The following is a 24,973-nucleotide window of genomic DNA, read 5'->3' on the forward strand; positions in this document are numbered from 1 at the left end:
GAAAGAAAGAAAGAAAGAAAGAAAGAAAGAAAGAAAGAAAGAAAGAAGAAAGGAAGGAAAGAAAGAAAGAAAAGAAAAAAGAAAGAGAAAGGGAGGGAGGGGAGAGGGAGAGAAAAAAGGGAAGTAGGAGAGGAAGAAGAAGGGAGGGGAAGGAAAGGAAGGAGAGAAAAGGGAAAAGAAAGGGGAGGGGAAGGGAAAGTAGGGAGGGAGGAGAGGGAAAAGAAGGGAAGGGAAAGGGAAAGGAAGAGGAAGGAGAAGAGGACAGAGAAGAGGAAGGAGAAGGAGATAAAAGTGTGAAGGGACAGGAAGGGAGGGAAAGGAAAGAGAAAGGAGGGGAAGAAACCCCTATATAAATACATTCCATGTACTGTAAGCTTCTTCAAGTAGAGTTGTTTCATTTGTATTTTCTTTGTATCACCAGGGTAACACACAGTGTCTGACACATAGTTGATGGCTGATAAATGCCTTCCAGTTGACTGAACGAAATTAAGCATATACAAAACATATTTTCATGACTGCATTACTCTCAATTAAGAATGCTATAGAGGGGATTCCTGTTTCTAATTCAGCTTAGACTAGGTGCCTGCTTAGGTCCTCTTCAACCTTAATGGTTTGTGTTAAGAGGGACAGACTGTCTAATGAAAGAAGGTTTTAAGAAGACAAGCTGGGGTGGGGGCAGAGAAGGAGGAGGGAGAACAAGAACACAGGTGAAATCGGATTTCAGTGCAGGTATGCCAGATGAACTTGAGCAAATATAAACTGTTTGGTGGCTATACAGAGGCTTCGGAGCAGACCCATCCTGCTGGCAGCCACACCATCATGAGAACACCCTTGCACCACTCTTTGATGCATATGCAGAGACTTAAGAGAAGGCACAAACCCACCAAGTAGGCACTAGACTGGGACATGACATCATTGCTAGAGATGCTAACAAGAAACCTTCATCAGAAAGAACAGAGAAGCATAATGGTGAATCTGGGAGAAAAGAATTATCATGTGTCCCTGTTGGCAAATCTGACAGTGAAGTGCCTTTTGGCAATACACTTGAAAGGATTGTCTTTCCAAGGAGGGAGGGGGAAGATGAATTCTTTGCAGACTCACGTCTCATTCTATTTTTGTACCTTCCCTGTGAATCGGTAAGATTTTGGAAACAACTCGATGGAGGCCCTTCTCAAAAATGAACTCTTTTTTTAAAATGGAAATTATAGCACAGATTATGACACTTTTAAAAAATTGATAAATTATTCACCAACTTTCTGTTCAGATCAAAGAGCGAGGCAATATAAGTCTATTAAGCCAACTTAATATATAAATTAGATGCTTTGCTAAATTATTATAATCCAAAGCAATTCCAATGTGCTTTCCCAGCATTTCTGAAGAGCCTTTTAGAACTGGAATACATATTAATGAAACTGCTGGGTACAAAGCTATTTTTATTTTCCCCAACTGCATCAAATAGAAGTCCATCATTTTTTTATCTGTCAGATAACCAAGCACCAGGATTATGTATCAAGCCCAGAAAAAGTAAAAACAATCCATTCACAAGCATTTATTACTTTAAGTACCTACTATGTGCCTAGGACTATGTTAGGCACTGGGAATAGGGATAGCCACTGGAGATCTGTGGTTTCATTAATATAGGGCACTCCCAGATAAGGAAATGCTCTCTCCACATAGGCCTCAACACCTAATCTGCATCTTAGACTCTCAGAGAGATGCCTGGAACACTGAGAGGTTAAGGGATTTCCCTAAGGTCAAACAGCCAGTCTGTGTCAAATGTAGGCCTTGACCCCGTGTCTTCCTGGCTCCAAGATCATGTCTCTATTCACTATACCATGATGCACTGTTCTAAGCACTAGGAATATAGACAAAAATGAATTAGTCACTGGGGAAGAGGGGAAAGAATGAGTCCATGTGGAAAGAGATATAAAATGAATACAAAGTGATTGAGTGAGGAAGCCTGAGTGGACCAGGAAAGGTCTCATATGCAAAAGGTGGTCCTTCATCTGAAATTCTAAGAGGAGGGAGTGCATTCTACATAAGAGATTGCCTGGACAAAGATATGGAGGCTAGAGGTGGAGTGTAGCGTATAAGGCAGTCTGACTGGACCATACAGTCTTTGGAGGGGAGTCATATCCAATAACACTTGAAAGGTAGGTTGGAGACAGGTTGTAGAGGGCTTTAAATGCCAGGGTACTTTGTGTTGGCTCTTAGTGGAAATAGGGAGGTATTGACTTATATTAACTAGGGAAATGACATGGTCAGTCTTGAGTTTGGTACCTGACATTTAAATTACTAGATGATGTCAAGAGAAATATGTAGGATAGAGGACATGTGACAGAACAGATTAGCACTAGACTTGGAGTCAGGTCAGACCTGGATTTGAATCCTTCTTCAGAAACAGCTATGTGACAATGGGCAAGTCAATTAACCGCTCTGAAACTTAGCCACCTCAAAGGGTTGCTATGAGGAAAAGGCTTTGGAAACTTCCAAGCACCACATAAACATGTTTTTGTTATCATTATAGAGTACACCCCTTACCCTTCCCGCCCATAACTTTTACGTGTTCCCTCTCCTTCTTATTTTCTCTCCATTAGTTCCTTTAATTCAATTCAACCCAAGGGACATTTATGAAGTACCTACTATGTGTCAAGTACTTTGCTAAATGATGAGGATTCAAAGGCAAAACAACAACAAGAGAGTCCTGCCACCAAGGAGCTTATACTCTACTGGAGAGAAACACACACATGTATCTAAGTCCATTTAGGTATAAGTAATACAAAGTCATTTCAAGAGACGGGGATGTCAACAACTGAACTTGGGAACAATCGATATCTTTTTGTCTACATGTTTATAAACATGGATCATAATATTCGGTAATCTCCAAATAAAATAAAACAAAAGTTATCCAATCCTACTTTCAAATAAAAATAATAACAAAAATCCTTCAAATTCCTGTAGTGCCAGAGTTTACAAAGTGCTCTTCTGACAAGAGCACTGATTTATCTGAATATTGCTTTTTCTGGTCTGGGCCTAAGATTTCATCAGTTGTAGAAAGTTCCCTCTACCCACGCAGAGCAGCAAGTCCATCACCTAGGGAGCGGACTGGGGCGTGGATGGGTTAAGAGACTTAGCAAAGGTAGCACAATGAATGTGTCAGAGACAGGAAGTGAATCCAGAGACCGGTTTACTTTTGTCTTTGTATTCTGAGCATATAGCAGACTTTCCAGCTGATGGTAGATGCTTATGGTCTTTGTTCTTCCTCTGTCCCCTTTTACTTTTTTTCTTCCTTCCCCCCTCCTCCTTCCCCTTTCTTTCTTTCTTCCTTCTTTCTTTCCTCTTTTCCTTTTCTCTCCCTTCCTTTTTTCCTTCCTTCCTTCCTCTTCCCTTTCTTCCTTCCTTCCCCCTTCCTTCCTCTCTTTCTTCTTTCCTTCCTTCCTTCCTCCCTTCTTTTCTCCTTTCCTTTTCACTTTTCTTCTTTCCTCCCTCTTTCCAACTATCCATTACATTTCTGTTGTAAATATTATCACCATTAATTATCAAAAATTAAGGCCAAGAAGGACTGAATGACCTACACAGAGGTTATACAAGTAGTTTGTGTCAGCACCCAATTTCTTGGACCTTCCTAAAAAAAAAAACAAAATTAATTCATTTTTACTTTGGCACATAATTAGTTCCTAAAGTTTGCTGACTTCATTAGCTAATTCAAATCCAGGCGCCTGCAAATGGTAGTACAATGATGCTGCGAGGTAGATGGAGCATTGAACTTGCCATCTGGAAGAGCTGAGTTCAAATCTTGCCTCCAGATGCTGTGCAGCTTTGAAAAAGTCACTTTAAACATACCTACTCTCAGTTTCTTCAGCTATAAAATGAGTAGGGGGTGGGGTCTGATATTCTAACATGCCCTGCTGCTGCTGCCCCAGAGAATATTCTTTTTTTTCTGTTGCCACCAAAATTAAGCATAGTTATAGCATGGTACCTGCTCACATGTAGTTACCCTGTTTTTATCCCATGCTGATAGCGGCACACTCATTATTTCTAATTGGTGCCATCTGGCAAGGCTCAGGGTGGCATGCCAAGGTGTCCAAGGTTTCCCACATCTTTGTGTAACTGAGCTCAGTGTGTCTCTCCATGGGTAGACACTTCTTAAACTGCATTTGATGATGCTGGTGCATAATAGCCTAGCCCACCTAGGGAGGTGTCTGCCAGACCCTCCTTAAGAGAAGGGAAATTAGAAGATGTATAGTTACCTGGCAACAGGTAGCGAGGAACTTTCCTATCAAATTCAATCCCTATGGATATTAAATCTTCCCACCTTCACTCAGAAGGGGTCCTAGATGTGGCATTTGATGCCTAATTCTAGTTATCTTGTTCTGAAAGAGTAAAACATTAATGGGAAAGGGGCGATAAAGGGGGGGGGCATGCACATCTTTACTTGTTGTCTCAACGGAAAAAGTTTTTTTCTTTGGAAAGATAATTGAAGCATGACAGAAGAGTGGAGATACCGCTAATAGACCTAGCAATTTAGATTTCATAAAGTTCAGGAATCCCCTGATATCCATGGTTAATTTAATTTCTATATTTAGACATATGATGAATTCTAAAAGGACTTTCAATTGTAGCAGTCAAAATGCCCAAATGCTAAGGATTTCCTGCCTCCCATGCTTAGTGTTCACCTTTTATTTATTCAGTGATGAGGACCTAATGTCAAATTCTTTACCTAATTGTCAGCAGACTCTCTGCCTCCAAGATCTGCAATGCAACATGTCCTTCTCTCTTTCAAACAGCAAGATCCTGTCATTGCTACTGCCATCACAATCCTTCCCATCCCTATCCTTTCCTCTCTTATCTGTAGGCATCTCACTCAGACCACTGGTCCTGTTCTCTGTAGAAGAGTTTAGGAGAAAGAATATTGAACGAGGAGTCAAAGACTGAGAATTCAGGTTCTGGCTCAATTCGAGTCAATTTACTGAACATTTGCTAATATCAATCATGTGGAGAGCATCATGGTATATCCCTGGGACACAAAGTCAGAAGGAAACCATTATCTGCCTCCTAAGAGCTTATGTTCCATCTGCATTTGAGTCTCTACACCAGTTGTAGGGTGCCTTTAGACAAGGGTCCTTAACCTTATCAAATCTCAATTTGTTCATCTTCATGGAGCACCCTTTCCTGGGTTGCTTGCCCAACGTGCACAACTTGGGTTGAATCCAGAGAGCGTTCTTGAATTCACAAAATATACCTACTACTTTGAACTTTAGAGCACACTGTAGGGTTGTACTCCTAAAGAAATCATAGCTCACAAGCCCCCACCAGAGTGCTCTTCTTTACCAGGCAGTCAGTAGACAATAATTGGCTTTTAGCAAAGGTATTCACTAAGATATCATAGTAAAAGAAGCAGCTATAAAACATTACTCCCACAAAATCTGGGGTACACTTCCACAAATACACACTGCATCCACAATGAACAATTGCCACAAACTTATAGAACAATGGAATAAGACACACATGTGGGAAACATGTGACCTAGGCTACTCAGTGTTCTGGGTACTATCAGGTCTTAAAGCCTTTTTTCTACTACAGAGTATTTACAAATCTCAACTCCCAATTACCAGTGCTATCTCTCAGATTCATAGCTAGCTCCCTTCCCTGCTACCAGGTCTGGAGACAGGAAGACCTGAATTCAAATCTGAGCTCAGACACTTACTGTCTGCCTCAGTTTCTTCATTCAGCCACGCTCTGGGGACCCAACTTGCCAGTAAGAGTAGAGATAGGGAGAATAAGCCCAGAGCCTGTGCTACACTCAGAACTGAACATACTCTAAATATGACCTGACCAGGATAGAGGCCAGTAGGTGGTAGAATGATAAGACTTGTTGTGTTTGGCCCCAAAGAGAGAACTATGAGCTATCGGTGAAAGCTGCGGAGAGGTAGATTTCTGCTTGACAAAAATTGGTCAGTCAACAAACATTTACTATGCTTACAGGAGGTATTTGGTTCCCTCTCCTTAGTAGTTTTCAAGCAAAGCCCAGATGATCTCTTTGCAAAGATAACATTAGAAGGATTTTCCTACTCAAGTATGCGTTGGATTAGATGGACTCAATTGCTACCTTTATTCCCTCTCCCACCTCCTGCCTCTTGAAGTAATCATATCAATACTACCATTGCCAGTGGAGAGGGTATGACAATCCCTATGTCTCCACTCACCATCCCTTGACTCCCAAGACCAAAATCCCCTTCCCTGGCCACCACTCCCAAATATAGGTTGTCATCCCTTTTAGAATGGAAACTCCCTGAAAGCAAAGACAGTCTTACTTTTGACTGGTGTCCCCAGTGCCTGGCACAGTGCTAGCCTCATGTTTGTTCATGCCTCCCCTACATTATTAGACACTTCACTGTGTTGTTGTAAAGTTCATTTAGAAGAACACACATATGAATGTGAGCACTTTGCAACTGAATTTTCCCACTTGGATCCCATCTTCCACAGAAGAGTGTTCAGCACACAGTAGGATCTAATCCAATGGAACTAGTAAAGGAAGCCAGCATGTGGTTTGATGAGTTAATATATAAGTATCTCAAGCAGGGAAGGCAAAAGAAATTTTGTGGAGATTTGCGATAGCCAGCCTCATGCAGGGCAACTGGACCATGGAGGGCTGGGGGGGGTAGGGGTTAAGAAGCCAAGGTCAGCAGCAGGCAGAGCTGGAAAAGGTGGAAAAGAACTGGGGTTGCTGTTCCTATGCAAAATTTCAGACTTGGTGATTTGAAAAAGCTGAAATGAAAACAAAAGGCTCTGCATATAATTATAGGTCTCAGTCAATAATAATGGAAAGGTTATCGTTGGCTAGCAACACTTTTTTTTTTTCAAGGGAGGGGTCCAGACCTGTGAGATCAAGAATAGAGAGAACTCTAAGAGTAGAAACTGCCTCTATTGATGAGCTTAGCAATCCATTCATAACCAAGAGTCGTCCAGGGCAGTAGTGTCTGAACTTGTTTGATCATGATAGATGACAGGGGAGAGAGAGAGAGAGAGAAAGGTAGATAGATAGATGATAGAAAGATATCTAGATAGATAAATAGATTGATGGATGATGGATAGATGGATACATAGATAAATGAACAGACAGAGTGGGTAGATGAATAGATGATAGAAAGATAGATAAATGATAGAAAGATAGATAGACAGGTAGATGAGTAGATCTCATTGTGAGAAGGGATTTTTTCACTCTTTGGTAGCTCAAAAATGCCAAATCTTTGGGGACGTTAAATGGAATGGATACCAGACCTGGAGTGGAGCCAGGAGTTCAAATCCAGCCTCAGACACTTACTAATGGTGTGACCCTAGACAAATCACTTAACTTCTGTCTGCCTCAGTTTCCTCAACTGCAAAATAGGGATCATAATAGCACCTATTTCTTAGTATGATGGTGAGGATCAAATGAGATAATACTTGTAAAGCACTTAACATAGTGTTGGCACATAGTAGGTGCTATATAAAGGTTAGCTGTTATTACTACTATTATCGCCAGCACCAGGCACAATGCCTAGCACATAGTAATTACTTAACAAATACCTGTTGATTGATTGGTGTGTGTGTATTTATTCATTACATCATAGTTTAAATTATATACATGTATACATTGGAGAACATATCAGAAAATAAAAAAAGATTAAAGATAAAATAAGCAGTATTTTTCCAAGTGTGCAAATTTTTAATTTTTTTTCTTTTTAAAATTAGGAACTTAATAAAATGAAATTAGCAATTATCTATACACAATGGATCAAAAAATGAGGGCTGTACGTGAAACTTCCAATCTCCATTATATACAGCTTGCTTTTCTTTTTAAATATATAGGGTATCCCCAAATTAATGATAGCTAACATTTATTAAGCACCTGCTATGTGCCAGGCACCAAGATCAGTGCTTCACAAAAATGATATCATTTAAGCCTCATAACAACCCTGGGAGGTAGGGACTATTATGATTTCCATTTTATAGCTCAAGAAACTGAGGCAGACAAAGGTTAAATGACTTGTCCAAGGTCACACATCTAGCAAGGTCATACTGACTTCTTTAAGGTCCTAAAGCTAAAATTGCAGTAAGATTTTTGAGATATGTTGTATGATAAATTCAACAAGTAACTCTTAGAGCTGTACTATTTGTCTATGAATCTCTCTGTCCCTTTTTTCTCTTCTACTCAACACTATTATTAGGCATATATTAATTAATTAAATTAAACACATTAATGGGCTAGAATCATTAAATTAAACCTTATTTATCAAGCATCTTAAAATATTTTAATAAAACTTACTTCCATAAAATATAATTATTAACCATTTCTAACTGAAGGTAATGTAATTGAACTTCTTTCACTATATTTTAAAATCTTAGCTTAGCCTTTTGTGATACAGGGATTCAAAGGTTTGATTTGAAGCTGTTTATTTTGAAACTTGGCTTTAATAACTATCAGAGCTGACAAAGACCCCTTCACAAAGACACGGAGACCCAGATGGAAAAAGGACATTGTTAGCTATACTTCCTACATCATGATACTCATTTTTCAGTCTGATCCACCAATTATGCAGAAGTTTCTGTTGAAAGTCAAGATGGAAATTTCCATCTTCCCTGAAATCAATCAGTTGTTCTTGCAAACTAATCTGAAGGTGCTGCATTTTTACATTTCTAACAAATGAGCTCAAAACCCACACAAAGTCTTTGTTTGAAAGATTTTAAAACAGGTTAAAAATTGTTTTCAGTATTTTAAAGCACACAGATATGCCCATTCTGTAAGTGACACATCATTTTTGGCAACAAAAGCTGTTTTTAAATGTCTTTGCTCATCATGGTGGCTTTATGCCATCATTAATGACTATCTCAAGGTACCACATACTCTTAGGGCCAGATTCTTCTGTAATGATAATGGATGTAAATCTATGTTCCAAATAATCTCCTGGATCATTTCTAATTTTTTTGGCTGATTTGTCAGATCTAATTAGAGCCTCATCACGTGTGCCTAGTAATGTGGCTCGTGAAGAGCTCCTATGAAGAATGTCATTTTCTTGTTTTCCCCTTGAGTCTAAATCATTACCAATATCTTTAATTCATGGCTTCTTTGCAGTGCACTTTAGAAGCTGGGGCATCTAGATGATACAGCATATAGCAGACTGGGCCTGAAATCAGGAAGACTCATCTTCCTGAGTTCAAACCTGGCCTCACATACTTCCTAGCTGTGTGACCTGGGAGCAAGTCACTTCATCCTGCTTGCCTTAGTTTCCTCATCTGTAAAATGAGCTGGAGAAGGAAATGGCAAAACACTCCAGTATCTTTACCAAAAAAATGTCAACGTGGAGTCATGAAGAGCTGGACATGACTGAACTCACCCAGTGACTTGAAAGCCACTTGTTTATTTTGTTAGTCTTTTAGTTGAATTTAGGAAGGATAGAGTATTGACCTGGGATTTCCTTGATATAAGGAATACTAGTATCTTTCTACCAATGGAAATTGGGACCTTCTCTGCAATTTATGATCTTAGAGAGTTGGTTTTCCAGAGCACGGAAAAGTTAACTGACCACCAGAATCACATGACCAGTATGTTTTAGAAGCCTTTCTTGAACCCAGGACTGAACTCTAGTGGCTCTAGGTCTTAGAACTTACAGGATCAAATATAAAATTCTCTTTTTGGCTTTCAAAGCCCTTCCTAAGCTAGGCCTTTCCTACTTTTCCAGTCTTCTTACACCTTATTCCTCACTGTGTACTCTGGGACCCAGTGACCCTGGTTCCCTAGCTGTTCCTCACACACAACATTGTATCTCCCAGCTCCAGACATATGCACCGGCTGGTCCTCCATACCTAGAGTTCTCTCCTTCCTCATCTCCCCCACCTGGCTTCCATGACTTCCTTCAAGTCTTAACTAAAGGCCCCCTTCAAGAAGCCATTCCCAGTCCTTCTTCATTACAATGCTTTGCCTCTGTTGGTTATCTCTAATTCATCCTTTATATCTCTTTATTTGCACAAAGATGTTTGCATATTGGTTCCCTCACTAGACTGTGATGTCCTTGAGAACAGAAGCTATCTCTTGCCTTTCTTTGCATCCCTAGCACTCATGACAGCGCCTGGCACATTTTCTTGTTGTTGTTAGTTGTTTCTCAATCAGGTCCAACTCTTCATGACCCTTTTTGGGGGTTTTCTTGACAAAGATAGTGGAGTAGATTGCCACTTCCTTCTCCAGCTCATTTTACAGATGTGGAAACTGAGGCAAAAAGGGTTAAGTGACTTGCTCAGAGTCACACAGCTCATAAGTGTCTGAGGTTAGATTTGAAATCATGATTTGACCCAAGTCTTTCAATCAATTGACATTTATTAAGCACCTACTATGTGCCAGGCACTGTGCTAAGCAATGGGGATACAAAAGAGGCAAAAGACTGTCCTTGGCTCAGAAAGTTTACAAAGGTCTTTTTGGATCCAAAGGAAGGCCCTATTTAGATTCATCATGCAACCCTGTCTCTTGGAAACTTGATATCATCCATAAATCCACTTAAGGAGCTTCCATTCTACTTGGGACATATGATATGTCCCCAGATAAGGCCATAAACAAGTGAATCCACATACAAACTGCAATCAATCACAACATACTAAAAGTAAACAAGCTACAGCATTGCTGTCAACCCCTCCTTGGTGTGAAACCCCACCCCAGTCTTCCCTCAGGACAAACCATGGCTCATACATGCTATAAGACCATAAAAAAACCACGTCAGTAGTGTTACTATATATGCAAGGACAATTGTCTTTCTTACTCGTTTACAGGAAAATTGACATAAATAGAAGGTATAGTATTTTCTCCCCACACCCCAGTAGATTGTCTCACACATATCCCACTTTAGAGACCCTTGGCCTAGGGTGTCTGAGAGGCTCAGTGACTCTCCTATGGTCACATAAACAATAGGTGTCAGAGAGGTGGAGTTTGATCCTAAGTCTCCCTGAATCCAAAGCCTGGTCTTTTATCTATTGTGCCATGCAAGCCCTAGGAGGTGGGCAGATCAAGAGAGGCTTCTTACAGGAGGACATGATATCTGAACTGTGCTTTGAAGGAAAAGAAGGATTCTGAGAAGTGGAGAGTAAAATGATGCTTTCAGAAATGTCATTATTAAATTGTTGTTGTTGAGTTGTTTCAATCATGTCTGACTCTTCATGACCTCATTTGGGGTTTTCTTGGAAAAGATACTGCAGTGGTTGCCATTTCCACCTCCAGCTCATTTTACGGATGAGGAGACTAAAGCAAATAGGGTAAAGTGACTTGCCCAAGGTCATACAGCTAGTAAGTGTCTGAGGCCAGATTTGCACTCATGAAGATGAGTCTTCCTGGCTCCAGGCCTGATTCTGTATGCCTTGCACCACCTACCTGACCCATGATTATGACAGCTAGCATTTATATAGCACTTAAAAGTTTGCAAAGCACTTAACTAGTATAATCTCCTTTGATACTCATAACATCCCTGGGAGGTATGTGCTATCATTATTCTGAGCCTCAGTGGACCAAGCATTGTTTCTGAACTCAGGGAACATAAGCTTAAATCTCCCCCTCTGATGCTGACTACTTGTGTGACCTTAGGCAAGTCACAATTTCCCTGGGCCTGTTTCCTCATTCTTACAGGAGGAGTTGGTCCTAGATGGCCTTTGAGGTTCTAGGCTCTGTTCTAGAATCTTAGATCTATGATTCTCCATGCCTAGGAACAACTTCCTCTACTATAAAATCAAGAGAAGGAAACAGTAGTATTTAATTTGAAGGGTTATTCTGGCAATCAAACCTTAAAATGTTATGAAAATGCCAGTTGCAATTACTAATGCACCTTCCTTTTCATGATTTTCTTTCATCTTCCCAATAACCTGGCAACCAGGCTTGGACAGTTATTATCATCAAGCAAGCAAACAAGCATTAATTCAGTGCCTACTACGAGCCAGACACCAGGTGAGGAACTGGGATAAAAAGAGGGTATAAAGTTTTCTGTGTGATCTTTAAACCTCTTCATGTCATGACCTGTCCCCTTCCTACCTTTCCAGTTTGGTTTGGTTCTTATACTTTATTCCCACTCAAGCAGTCTGTGATACAGCTTACTGCTACTGTTGTTCAGTTGTTTCCATCACGTCCAACTCTTTGTGGTCCCATTTGGGGTTTTCTTGGCAGAGATACTGGAGTGGTTTGCCATTTCATTCTCCAGCTCATTTTACAGATAAGAAACTGAGGCAAACAGGGTGAAATGACTTGCCCAAGGTCACACAGCTAGTAAGTGTCTGAGGCCAGATTTGATTTTGATACTGGAGTGGCTTGCCATATCCACCAGCAATAATGGTTTACTTGCAGTTCCCGAAACACAGTTCTTGTGTTTGATGTTGATACTGGAGTGGTTTGCCATTTCCATCTCCAATGATACAGCAATAATGGCTTACTTGCAGTTCCTCAAACACAGATACTACATCTCCCATCTCCATGTTTTTGCATTGGCTGTGCCCCATTCCTGGAATGCTCTGCCCCTCACCTCCACTTCAGTTTCCCAAGCTTCTTTCAAAATTCAGCTTAAATGCCATCTTCTACAGAAGGTCTTTTTTGGTCCTCCCACTGGCTGATGCCTTCCCCCTTTCAAACTACTTTCCATCTACTGCGTATAAACCCCAAATCACTCTGGTCCCAGACCGAGCCCTACTTGGTCACTGTTCCCAAACAGTGATTGGCTCAGAACGAATGTCAATAACAATTGTTTCTGTTTCACCAGAAACCCTGAGGGTCTTCTCCTCCAAGATCTATTTTTTTTTAAAGAGGTCATTCTTTCCCTCATTTTTTTCTTAAGCCTTAATCAGTGAATGGGTGTTGTCTCAAACAAGCTGAGACCTGTTAAAGACCTTAGCTTGAAAAGGCCAAGGTCCCCCACTGCATCTGGGGTCATCTCCAGTTGTCCTGATCTATATCTGGCCACTGGATGCAGATGGCTCCAGAGGAGAAAGTGAGGCTGGTGACTTTGCACTGCCCTCCCTCACTTAAATCCAATTCACATGCATGTCATGGCATCACTTCCCTGATGTCATGATCCTCTTGGAGAACGAAGAACAAAGCAGAAGCAGCAGCAAACCTGTGTACCTAGTCTGCTAAATGTGGTCTTCCCTAGTAGAACATGGGCTCCTTAAAGGCAGGGATTACTTCTGCCTTTTTCTGTGTCCCCAAAGCTGAGTATGGTCCCTGTGCAACAAGCATTTTTAATAAATGTTTATTCTGTTATAAAAATGAAGCAGCCTTTCCAACAGCAGCTTCTGATACCTGAGCCTCAGACTCGTCTGTCCTTCAAAAGCTGTGCTCTGCCCATTACAGCCTTGCTCCTGTGATGAGGGCAGATTGCTCCAGTAGGGCCCTGCCTTGTTTCTCTAACAACTAAAATGGCCCTCTTTCCTTCCACCTGCTTCATGGTTGAGTCATAACAATAATGCTCTCACTGCTAAATGTAGCTCAGTGTTGTACTTAGAAAGGAATTACAGCCCTCCCCACAGAGACCTGTTTGACCATATAACACAATGGCAGCCCTAACGTTCTTTCCCAGAAAGATGCACCTTTAATGTAACTGAGATACTAAAGAGCCTCATTGAGTTGAGTACACAAGGCTCCCCTGGACCTCTTGGATGCCTTTTCCTCCTGGCAAGGGCATCCAGCAGCAACCTTGATCCATTTGCTGGGAAGCAGATAACTTCATCTCTCTTGCCCGCTGTTCTGGGTGGAGGGATTGTCATCTGATCACATCTGTTGGGTTGCACGCCACAGCAAGGCTTCTGATGAGGAAAAAGTCACACTCATCATGCATGCCACTCAACTGAGCCACTATAGATTGATGGCCATGCAGCTCGATTGCTGATCCACACTGCCCAGTGCCAGCGAGCATCCTCTTCAAAGCCTGCTTTGTAGCCAAACACAGGAGCTGAGGAGCTGTGTGGTTCCCTGGAAAGAACACTGGTCTTGCAATCAAAAGACCAGCTCCACCATTTACCAGCTATGAGACTCTGGGAAAATTACCTCACCTCTCTGAACCACAACAGCCTTATCTATAAATGGAAAGAATAATCATTAAGCATCAAAAGGCAGAGTGGGAACATGGATAGAGAGATGGCCTCAGAGACAGGCAAACTTGGGTTCAAGTCCCACCTGTTACACATCCTGGCTGCGTGACTCTGGGCAGGTCACTCAACTTCTGAGTACAACAAAGAATTCTCTAAGCCAGGAGTTTGTTACCTTTTTCTGAGTCATGGACCCCTTGGTTCATGTCTTCATCAATCTGGGGAAGCCTACAGATCCCCTTCTCCAAATAAAGTTTTGTCATTGTTCAATCATTTTTTAGTCGTGTCTAACTCTTAGTGACCTTATTTGGGGTTTTCTTATCAACAATACTGGAGTGGTTTTGCCATTTCCTTCTCCAGCCCATTTTACAGATGAGAAAACTGACACAAACAGGGTTAAGTGACTTGCCTAAGACTCTAAGAAGAGTCTTCCTGACTCCAGGACCAGTGCTCTATCCACTGTGCCACATAGCAAGTGCCAATCTCCATTTGTAGAGGGAGCTTCCACACTGGGAATTCTGAGTGAAAGGAAATTATATGTTCTATTTTAAAAATACACAAGTATATTTGCATAAGTAGACAGAGAGTGTCACATCATAGAAAGCAGGACATTCCAGAAATAAGGAAGATCTAGATTCAAGTCTTCCCTCCAGCAGAAATAGTGTGAGTAACCCTAGCCAAGTCATTCACTCTCTCATTGACCCCAGGCAACTCACTAAAATGATCCATCACCAATGAGATGCCTACCTGCATTGGTGGAAAGAGTTTGCACCATGATGATCCCTTAGGCTGATGAAATAAAAGGTCTAAAACTAAAAAATATGAAATGAAAATGAATGAATGAAAAAATGAAATAAAAGATCTAAAACTAAAAAATAAAAAGGAGGAAAACTATATCTGTGGCCTACCTCTCAGGGCTATTATAAGGAAAGCATTTTGCCAACCTCAAAGAGTAACAAAGTCTAACAAAACATGAGGCAGGTTTTGAATCCAGGCCCAGTGACTCCAGAGCTAATATTGTGCCCATTGTACCAATAGCCATTCTCCTAAGCTCCTCGGTGGGATTACAGCATTAGAGCTGGAAGGAACCACAGGTGTCAGCTGGTCCAATCTCTCCCATTTTACAGAGGCTCATGGAACTGTCCAAGGTCACATAATTAAGAAGTATCAGAACTGGATTTTGAACTACAAATCCAACACTCTAGCTAAGCTGTTGAAGATTTACAATGGCCATAAAAGGTTGGTTGGTTGGTTGGTTTTTTCATGGAACAGAAAGATTTCCAAAATCATGACATAGTAGAAGGAGCACTGGACGTGAGCATCAGGATTGAAGCTATCGTGGGGCTATACTAAGCCTAATTCAAATCCCGGTTCTGCCCCCTGATGCCTGTATGACATTGGGTGAGTCACTCTCTGGGTCTTTGTTTCTTCATCTGTAAAGTGAAGAGGTTAGAATAGATATTCTGTAACTTCCACCTCTAAATCCATGATACAAAAATAATAACAACAACAGTGCTTTAAGGTTTGTGAAGCACTGCACATACATCATCTCATTTTGACTTCACAACAACCCTGACAGATAGGTGTTATTATTATCCCCACCATACAGATGAGGAAATTAAGACACAGAGAGGTTTAAGTGACTTGCCCAGAGTCACACAGCTCATAAGTGTCGGAGGCTAGATTTGAACTCAGATCTTTCTAACTCCAGACCCAGCACTCTATCCACTCTACCACCTAAATGCTTATGTTTCTATAAGGGCATGGCAAGGTCCTTAACTAGAGTATGCAAAGCTGAATCAAGGTTATTAAAGATATTTAACATTAGCATCTACTAATCCACATACTAACATACGCCATTAGCATAGGGAAATAAAAGTTGATTTTCTTATCTCAGTTGCAAAATTAGTCAATTATGGTTTGGATCAAGATGCTTGGATTTAAGTCCCCACACTCTGCCACTCAAAATGTTCAGAACCTTGGAGAAACTACTTGTTCCCCCTGAGCCTCACTGGCATCATCTGCATCTTCTCAAATGAAAAGGCTGCAGGGACATAGTGGAGAAAGGCCTCGCAAGAGTAGAAGGATCCAGGACAGGAATGAAGTAATGAACACACCTGGCCTGGGAGCTTCCTAAAAATGGAGATTCTGGGAGGAACTGACCCTATCAGAGGAGGGGGCTCAGGGACAGGGAAGGATAAAAAAGTTGTTGGGATTTGGTGGAGAAAGAAGTTGGAGGCGTTAGGTCCAAAGCCTGGAAAGGAAGGAAGGCTGCCTTGCGAAGGAGTTGGTCCAACCTAACCATGGGCCTTCATACAAAAGTGGATGACCATTTACCATCCATCTTATGGGGGGGAATTTTTCAGGTATGGGTTGGATGAGATGACCTCTAAGGTCTCCTCTAATGAGAGTTTCTGCCATTCTGAGCAAGGTTCTAGATGCTAGGAATATGACAAAAAAAGATACAGCCCCTTCCCTCAAGGAGCTTATATTCTGCGGGGATAAATAGCACATGTACATTGATAATAAACAATGATTGAGTCTTTACAACAATCATTAAAAATGAGGCAGCTAGGTGGCACAGTGTATAGAGCTCTGGCCTTGGAGTCAGGAGGACCTGAATTCAAATCCAGCCTCAGACACCTGAAACTTACTAGCTGTGTGACACTGGGCAAGTCACTTAACGCTGATTGCCTCATCAAAAAGCAAAAAAAAAAAATCATGCAAAAGAAAATCCCTTAAAACCAGTCAAACCTCCAGATAAATGCCAGACATTTGGATTTGGGAAAGTCAATGTTAACTCAGTTTTTTATGTGCCATACTAGATGATGCAATGGATAGAATTTGGAAGACCTGAGTTTAAATCCAGCCTCAGACACTTACTAGCTATGTGACCCTGGGCAAGTCACCTCACCCTGTTTGCCTCAGTTTCCTCATCTGTAAAATGAACTGGAGAAGGAAATGTATCTTTGCCAAGAAAACTCAAAATGGGGTCACAAAGCATTGGACATGACTGAACAACACACAATTCTAATTTGTGAACAAACAGCCTTGAATTTGACCGGATTGGTGTCTCTCTAAACCAGACTGGCAGAAAGCACTTTAATTTATGCAGCAGACACTTACTGGGCACCTCTACAGAGCACTGTACTAAGCATTTGAGGTGGGAAAGAGAAGTATTAAATTTACATAGGACATGGTCCCTGACCTCATGAAACTTACAGCCTAAGAGGAAAATAAGACATATGTGTATATATATATATATATGTGTGTGTGTGTGTGTGTGTGTGTGTGTGTGCGTGTGTGTGTGTGTATGTATATATATATGTATATATAAAGAGAGATAAATCTAATCTGCAGTGTGACATAGGAAGTACACTAGATAGATGCAAAGCAAGTACTATTTATAGTCTAAGAGAGAAGGTTGATATCACTAGAGGAGGCTGGAGAATGGGGAAAAGGAAGCTTCCAAGAGAAGATGTCATTTCATAGGATCATAGAATTATAGCTCAGCCAGACCATAATAGCCACTTAGTCCAACCCCCTCATTTTACAAAGGAGAAAACTGAGGCCCAGAGAGATTAAGAGTTGTTTCCAAGGTAACATGAGTAGTAAGTGGTGGAACTGGAATTCAGACCCAGGTCCTCTATAACCCAACCCAAGGCTCTTTCTATTGTATCACCTGGACTTCTTTGAAGAATGGTAGGAAGAGCAAAGAGAGGAAAGAGGGATGTTTCAGGAGTGTGTGTAATATATAAAAATGTATTAATGTATGGGTAATTTATAAAATGCAATGCATTAAAAAATCATGCAGGCAAAAAAGCAGAGTGTGTCCAGGGGACTAAGCCTGATCCAGCCTTTCCACAGCAGGGAGCAAGAAAAGGAGAATAATCTATGACTTTGAAGAGAAGGAGACCCCAATTTGTGGAGGGCTTTGAATTTCAAGGTGCTTCTGAGGCTTTCTAGACAGAGAAGTGATGTGACTAGACATGGGTACAATGATGACTCTGGCAGCCAGGGAAAGGAAGGCTGGGCGGGAGCCAGAGAGACTGAGGGTAGGAAGACCTCAATTCCATGGGAAGTAAACTTTCTTGGGCCTGTCTGTCAACATCACAGGCTTCCAAAAAGAAACCTCCAACTCTTCCAATCCTGAGTCACCTGTCGTTTTTCTGAAGGAGAAAAAGAAAACAGTGCTGACTGCTGTGCTTCAGATGGGGACGGAGGAGCGAGCAAAGAAAAGATCAAAGTCGATGCCCAAGAACATCTAACAGGTGGGTGCCTTCTCTGATGGCTTCTGATGTCAACTCCAAAGAGGTGAGAAAGGCAAGCGAAGACAAGCCGATAATGTGTCCTAGCTAAAGGAGGGATGATGGGAGCCTGATAACACATAGAATCAATTGGACAGAAGCTTCAGTTCTCCTCTTGTACAGTTCCGGGTTCTCTCTGTAAGCACAGAGTAGATTACAGAGACAATCCACACTTCTTTGATAAAGGCTTTTAACCAGTGATCCTTTCCCTCTCCATTAGCCCTCCTTACTCAAGGGAAACCTGGAATGATGGCAGTCTGCCTGCCAATGTTCTGTTCTCCTGAAGCAGAAAGATGGGATGAACTAGCATTTTATAATAAAAATAAAAACTCAAAATCAGTGCCAGGATTATTCCTCATGACTTTTCTTCCTGCAGTCTATGATTCAATTTAACTCAATAAGCAATTGTCAAGTGCTAACCATGTGCCCAGCACTGTGCCGGGCATTGAGAAAGAAACTCCAAACATAATGGGTGGCAAGCTGGAACAGTGGGATGAGTGCTGAAGAAGTTATTGAACCTAGGCTGGAATAAACACTTGATGACAGTGTGAATTTGGACAAGTCCCTACATCTCTCTGAGCCCCAGTTTCCTCATCTGCAAAATGAGGGGGGGGTTGGACTGGGTGACTTCAAATGTCCTACAAACTCTAGGTCCATGATCCTTAAACAGTACCAGTCTCAAGGAGCTTGCAGTCAACTGGAGGGAAACAGCATGTACCCAGATCAGCAAATCCAAACCAAACAAGAAATAGGATCCAAGAAAACCAGCCTAGCTGCTAGTTGCCTATATTTAGCATTCCGTCTCTCACCTCCATACTTTGGTACAGGCTGGCCCCATGCCTGAAGTGCCCTCCTGCCTCACCTCTTAGAATTCCTATCTTCCTACAAGGCTCATCTCACATTCTACCTTCCGTGGGATGTCATTTCTGATCCCCATATTAGTTAGTTTCCTCTCTTCCTCCACCCTTAAAGGATCACATATACACTAATCTTGTTACGTAAAAATAATGGCTAATATTTGTGTAGCACCTACTATGTGCCAGGCACTATGCTTAGTGCTTTATAATTATCATCTCATGTGATTCTCACAATAACCCTGGGAGTTTACATGTTGTATTCCCCCAATAAAATGTAAGCCCTCGAGGGCAGGGACTAACTTTTGTTTCATTTTGTCTATGTATCCCAAGTAGCTCATATATAAGTGTTTGTTGTATTATATTGTAATAATAACAATAATAATAATAATAATAATAGCTAGCAGTCAATCAATAAACATTTATTAAGTACATACCATTTGTGTAGCACCTATACTATGTGCCAGGCACTATGTTAAGCACTTTACAAATACTATCTCATTTAATCCTCACAACAACCCGGAGAGGTAAATGCTGTCATTATCCCCATTTTACAGATGAGCAAACTGAAACAAACAGGTTACATGATTTATCCAAGGTCCCACAGCTGGTAAGCATCTGAGTCTGAATTTGAATGCAGGTCTTCCTGACTCCACGTCCAGTGCTCTGCCCGTTGGCCAATAGTTTATCAATAAGCATTTAAAAAGTGTCTGGCACTGGACTAAGCACTGGGGATACAAAGAAAGGCAGAAGACAGTGCCTGTCCTTGAGGAGCTCACAATCTAACGGGGGAAACAATATGCAAACAAATATGTGCAAACAAGTTAAATGCAAGGATAAATAGAAAATAACCCAACAAGGGGAAGACAGTAGAATTAGGAGGGATTGGGAAAGGTTTCCTGTAGGCTGTGAGATTTGAGCTGGAACTTAAAGGAAGACAGACAAGTCAAGAAGTAGAGATGAGGAGGAAGAGCATTCCAGGAACAGGGGACAGCCAGAGAAAATGCTATACATTACCATATTATGTTATTCAGTCATTTTCAGTCATGTCCAACTCTTTGTGACCTCATTTGGGATTCTCTTGGCAAAGATACTGGAATGGTTTGCCGTTTCTTTCTCCGGCTCATTTTACAGATGAGGAAACTGAGGCCAACAGTCTTAAGTGATTTGCCCAGGGTCACCTAGCTAGTAAGTTTTCTGAGGTCAGATTTGAACTCAGGTCTTCTTGACTCCAGGGCCAGCATTCTATCCACTGCGCCATCTAGCTGCCCCCACTGTGTTACAAATTATATTGTACTCTATCACATATTGTATATTATATACTGCACCATGTTATATCTTATCTTGTATCATGTTACATTAATTTACATTGTATCGTATTGTACTACATCATATTGGACATGTTATTAGGCAACCCAAAAGACAGGTAGCTATATAGCTGAAGACTGGAGTGGAGATAGACACAGAAAATATTGTTATTATTAATATAATTGTTATGGTTGATACCTCATTCTTTTGATCTTTTCCTTGAGGCCAGAGTCTGTCTCTTAAGACATTTGTATTCCCAATGCTTAGCACAATGGCTGACATATAGTAAGCATTTCAATGTGGTTTTTTTTTTCATTCATTCATTTGATGAGTTTCTATAGAAATGGCCCTGGAACATTTGTCACTATTCTGCTATTATTCCTTATAATCCATGTTCTACAAACTACTGCACAGGTAGATAAAATAATTGACTTTTGGAATTGAGTAAGATATATATAGATATATGTGTGTGCATACATACATACATTTATATACATATATATATATTTAAAATTCTAAAAGATATATTGGCTCATCCTCCAGCTCACTAACAGTATCCTTGGTACAAATCCAAGAGCAGGTTGAATGACAGGAATGACCCATATCTTGTCCCATGTTGTTGTTATTGTTCAGTCATTTCTGTCATGCCTAACTCTTTGTGACCCTATTTGAGATTTTCTTGGCAGAGATACTGAAGTGGTTTGCCATTTCCTTCTCCATCTCATTTTACAGATGAGGAAACTGAGGCAAACAGGGTGAAGTGACTCACCCAAGGTCACACACCTAGTAAGTTTGCCTGAGGTCCGATTTGAACTCAGGTCTTCCTGGCTCCAGGCTTGGAGCTCTATCTACTGTACCACCTAGCTGTCCCACCTTATCCCATAGCCACAGTGCAATTATTTGATCTCCTCAGCTGGGTCTTGATTCTTTGAAAGTATTTTTCATTCCATGGAGAAATCAAGAGTGCGTGATATGATTACATCTATTAAAAATATAATGCTTAAGTTTTTGTTATTGTTGTTGTTGTTATTATTGTTGAATAGCTCAGTGTTATGTCCAGGCAACTGCAGGCAATATGAGCTAATGTGATAATGCTCCAATCCCAGTATGGTCTGATTATTATTATTATTATTATTATTATTATTACTGAGGTCTGTACTTGGAGAGTGTGGATTTGTCATCTGTCAGACAATGAAAAGTAGCGAGCTCTGGATGTATAATTCTAGTACTCTGTAGCTGCTAAATTTGAACAGCCTCAGTGATGAAAGTTGTACTGCCTCTACCACTTCCCTGCAAAATCTGCACTGATGGGTGATTCTAGGCTCCTTCAGCATTTTGTTGTTGTTGTTGTTAAATCCAGATGTGTCTATTTCATTGGTGTAAGAATCTCCCACCAAGAAAACTCCCTCTTCCAATGCAATTAAACAACTGTTCTGCAACTTAGAAGTCTTGGTTTACCATGAGATTTAGGTGACTCACTCAGGGTCCTAAAGACAGTGTAATATGCCAAAGGCAGGAATGGAACCCAGATCTATCAAGCCAAGGCTAGCTCTCTGTCCATCTCCAGAGCAGCCTTACTGACTGGCACCTCCCTTTCTATGACATCACAAGTGAAGAACCAATCAGATTACACCTGAGCCAACCCTACCCTTTGCTATAAAACCTCCTGGCTGGGTGTGGCTCATTTCCAGTTTGCTCCAGGAAGTGGGCAAAACCAGTTTGTCCCAATGGACTGCTGCAGGGGTGTGGAACCTGCCGCCCAAGGCCACATGTGGCCTTCTCGGTCTTTAAGTGAAGCCTTTTGACTGAATCCAAATTCTATGTAACCTTCTGGGTCCTTAAGTGTGGTCTTTTGACTGAATTCAAATTTTACAGAATAAAATTTGGATTCAGTCAAAAGGCTGTACTTAACGACCTAGAAGTCCACAGGTTCCTCACCCCTGGCTAGTGCCTCCTCGTATGTAGGCTGGCCCTAAGTTGGAAGCAGTGTGGGATGGTGGAAAAAGTTTGGAGTTGGAAAGTCTGGGTTCAAATCCTATTCGAGCCGCTATCTTCGTCATCTTGGGTAAATCGATTTGTCTCTCTAGACCTCAAGATTCCTTATCTACTATTACGCAAAATGACAAGGTTGGACCACATGACACATAAGGTCTTTTCCAGGTCCAAAAGCTATAAAATCTGACCCTCGACTTGTGTGACCTCAGGCAGGTTACTTCCCCTCTCTAGTTTCATTCTTTCTCTTTGCAACTAGTGACTGACACATTGTTTGATTGACTGATTGATCGACTGAGCCTCAGTTTCATCATCTGCTAAATTAGGATATTAGACTAGTCCTCTGAGGTCCCTTCTAGCTCCGTCTCTGTGATCATGTACTGCAGAGCAGTCAGCTTGCAGGCCCAAGGTCAGTAGGGTCACAGCATCTTAGGCTCAGAGCCGATGAGACCTCAAAGACAATCTAACGCCCTAAACTCAGTTTACAGATGAGCAGACCTAGTCTAGAGAGTCACTGAACAGTGACTTGACCCTGGGTAAATGAGTAAGGTTGGATTTGAACCCAATAGCATCCGAAGTCTCTTGGGTGTCAGCATGCCTCACTGGTGTAGGAGATTGAGACCTCAACCATTTGACACAGTGATGAGAAGGAGTGACCACAGAGCTGTAGCTCGAACCACCTGCACCAAGTACAGCCCTTTGTACAGGGCTCTTACGAACCCCCTTCTTCCTCCTGTTGAAGCCGGGAGATCATCTCAGCCACATGTCTGACCCTGTATGTCCTATGTAGGCTCTTAGGAAGGGACTCTCTGGTTGTATCCTTTTCCCCCCATTGACTATGAGCTGGCCCAATGTAGCCAGCATAGCTAGCCCCCTCCCAATCCTGGTAGTATCCCTAGCATCCCCCAACTCTACTCTCCCACATCCAGCATACAAATCCCTTCTCATTACCTTATTCATCTCTAGTTAAAAACCCACATGGTTTCCTTTGTCAATTCAGTTCAACAAGCATTTAGTAATATGCCAGCCACTATGCTAGGCACTGCTGACACCAAGACAAAAAATGAAAAGTCTCTGCCCTCCGAGAACATACCAGACTTATCTGGAGGGTGCAGTTGAGAGAATAACTCATATTCAGATAAGGAAATGCAAAATAAATACAGTCACTTCAGGAGTGGAGGTGATGGGGTGCTTGTGCTCCGACCCCAGCCCAAAGACTGTGTCTCTGGAAGCAACCCAGCCCCTCTGTGAGAAAATCTCTCCCTGTTGTAGGTACACCCAGGCCTGACCCTGTAATTCCCCAGAAAAAATGCACAGGGTGCCTGCCCAAGGGCCATGCCATGGCAACCCTTCTATCTTGCCCCTTCATCAAAGCTATCTCTGTCAACTCCCTAAGTTTTCCCATACGCTCCAGAAGCCCAACATCCAGACTACCTGAATATACTGACCCTCTCTAATCCCACCCCCAATGGCTAATTAGCATACTTCACTGCCTTTTTTCTACATAAGCTTTAGCATCACCCCCATTAAGTTACAAGTTCTCTAGGGAACTTTGTCCACCTCTGTCGGCATCATGGTAAACTTTGCCATTTGACTGGAAGACGGTTTGAGTACATAAATTCATTCCAGGCAATGCCATCCTCTACCCTGACTTTTGAGGTCCCAGCACCCCTAAACTCTGTCGGCACCCCTAAACCATGTCGGAGGCACACTGAATTGGGAAGGCCTTTTGTAGGTGGTGGCCTAACTGTTAGGACTTTGGGCTTGGAGTCAGGAAGACCTGAGTTCCAATCCTCCCTCAGGCACTACTAACTGTATGACCCTAGGCAAGTAAGTGATTTAACTATTCAGACCCTATGAGGATCTTCATCTGTAAAACAGAGGGTGGGTGGTCTTAATATGGGGGGACACAGCTAGGTGGCTTGATAGATTGAGTGCCTGACCTGGAGTCAGGAAGAATCCTCTTCCTGAATTCAAATCTGGCCTCAGACGTTTACTAACTGTGTAGCCCTGGGCAAGTCACTTAACCCTATTTGCCTCAGTTTCCTCATCTGTAAAGTGAACTGGAGAAGGAAGTGGCCAATCACTCCAGTATCTCTGCCAAGAACACCCCATATGGGGTGAAGAGTAAGACATGATTGAAACGACTGAACCACAGCAGCTCAGCAGCCCCCAATGCAAGGTTTCTTAATCTGGGGTCAGTGGACTTGAGTTTTGGGTTTTCTCATGTTCTGATACCTGTATTCCAATACATTTGGTTTCCTTTGCAATCTGCATTTAAAAACAGGATCCTGAGAAGGGGTGCATAAATTTCACACCAGACTGCCCAAGGAGGCCAGGACACAGAAAAGGTTAAGAGCCCAAGTTCCCAGGGCTTTTCCAGTTCTGATTGTGATTCCGTGATCCAGGGCCCTTGAAGCCGAG

At 41.7% G+C, this 24,973-nt stretch overlaps 1 protein-coding gene across 1 annotated transcript in view; it reads right to left on the bottom strand.

Annotated features, from left to right (window-relative positions):
• The window catches only part of TMEM132B (transmembrane protein 132B), a 650,066-nt gene that overhangs the window by 137,313 nt on the left and 487,780 nt on the right, over nucleotides 1–24,973 (bottom strand). The gene's annotated exons all lie outside the window — the stretch shown is intronic.

This window comes from Vombatus ursinus, unplaced genomic scaffold (genome assembly GCF_900497805.2).
Source record: "Vombatus ursinus unplaced genomic scaffold, bare-nosed wombat genome assembly UNPS02009994.1, whole genome shotgun sequence".
NCBI lineage: Eukaryota > Metazoa > Chordata > Mammalia > Diprotodontia > Vombatidae > Vombatus > Vombatus ursinus.